The sequence below is a fragment of the Gavialis gangeticus genome, unplaced genomic scaffold, assembly GCF_001723915.1.
Source record: "Gavialis gangeticus isolate Ggan-Ray unplaced genomic scaffold, GavGan_comp1, whole genome shotgun sequence".
Classification (NCBI taxonomy): Eukaryota; Metazoa; Chordata; order Crocodylia; family Gavialidae; genus Gavialis; species Gavialis gangeticus.
Window position 1 is genome coordinate 128,392,854 of NW_017729032.1, and position 1,704 is coordinate 128,394,557.

The 1,704-nt window shown below is 46.8% G+C and overlaps 1 protein-coding gene across 1 annotated transcript in view; it reads left to right on the top strand.

The window, feature by feature from the left end:
- The window catches only part of ITGBL1 (integrin subunit beta like 1), a 391,746-nt gene that overhangs the window by 252,825 nt on the left and 137,217 nt on the right, over nt 1-1,704 (top strand). The gene's annotated exons all lie outside the window — the stretch shown is intronic.

Here is a 1,704-nt window from a genome sequence, read left to right on the forward strand (position 1 = left end):
GACCGGCAGATTTAAAAATGTCTAGCCCTTCCAAAAGATCCCTAACTACATATATATAAAACAGCAATCCCTCTTTTTAATATTGCACTCCAAACTTCTTTCTCTCCATATTATCAGAGTACCACAAGCCAGAATCCATTTTAGTTTTTATTATTTTTTGCTTAATATGAAGTAATATTAACTAGTTCTGTGCTGGCATAATAATAAGAGATTCTCTCAAGATTATTTTCCATTTTGCAGCAGTAGTTTCATCCCTGAAATTGATTTCAGTTAGCATGAACCAAGATGTTCAGGTTTCAGCCATTTGTTAATGCTGACAGATTTTTTTTGAGGAAAGTAGACACTCTAAAAATAACTTACCCCCCACCCAAACTTACATTTCCTTTTGTCCCTTGTCACACAACTGATGAAAACCTTTTGACCAGAGCTCATTCTAGTTAGAGTCCAACCTAGTTCAAATTCTGCTTAACTGCCTTGTAATTTTCAGTTAGAGTTTGCTACTTCTTCAACAAATCTGCTGGGCAATGTTGTTAGTGCAAATTGAGTTATCACATAGGAGGCTGCATTTCATTATAGAGTTGATGATCCCAAGGGGTGTGTCCCAAGCGGTGCAAATATGAGTTGGGGCTTTTTGCCTCAGTGCACGTGCTTGGACATGCATTTTGTTGTGGAGCAAACTGTGCCATTTGTGGCAAAATAACCCTGCCTGGCTCCTCCTGGATCTGAAGCCAGGGGGAGCTAGAGCCGGGGCCAGCACTTGTGTTGTTCCCAGCAGTATAAAAAGCTGTCCTGTCCTGGCCCCATCAGTACAAAAAGCTGCCCTGGCAAGTAGCTCAGGGCTACTCACTCCCAGGAGCTTCTGGGGCCCAGCCAATTAGTACCTGGGGACACTACCCCTTGTGCCAGGTGGACTGCTGAAGCAGACCTGAGAGTTCTCTGCACCCTCTACCCACTGCAGCAGTCCAGCAGTGGAGGCTGCTACCTGGCTGTGACCTGCTGCCACCTGCCAGACCTGGATGAGGCATCTGCCCCTCTGAGTTGGTTTTTGTGTGGCACTACTGCCATGTGTGCCCCCTGCCTATCTGGGCAACTATAGCCCAGAAGATGTTCTGGGTGTGGTGGCCTGCTTTGAAATGTCAAAGCATGTCCTGCTGGCCCCATTTGGCCAGGTCAGCCACAGCCAGCTGGGTCCAAGGTGCCAGCTCTGAGTAGGCAGGGTCTTGCCACTGGCCTCCCTAGGAGGAATTTTGGTGTTCCCTATTGGAAAACTGAGAAATCACTAATAAAAAAATCCCAAAGTCACTCTGTAAAATACCCCAGAATCCATGTTCTTCTACAAATAAACAAAGGACCACTATAAAGAGAGAGAATGAGACAGAAATCAGTTGAGCTGTTTTATTGATAGATCTACAGTGGTAAAGCAATTTAGAAGATTATCAATGTCTCTATCATCATAATAAAGTGAACTGTAGATACATGTTTCATGAATTCATGAATACATGAATATATATTTTGCCCCAACAGGGGCTACGGTCCCCCCTCAGGGGCTATGGCCCACCACCAGGGGTTACAGTGCCCCACAGGGGCTACAGCACCCCACCAGCCCCCCCATAGGGGTAACAGCCCCCCCACAGGGGCTAAATGGCCCCCGCAGGGGCTAACACCACCCCCCTGCAGGGCCCACATGCCCTACCCCAGCCCCCT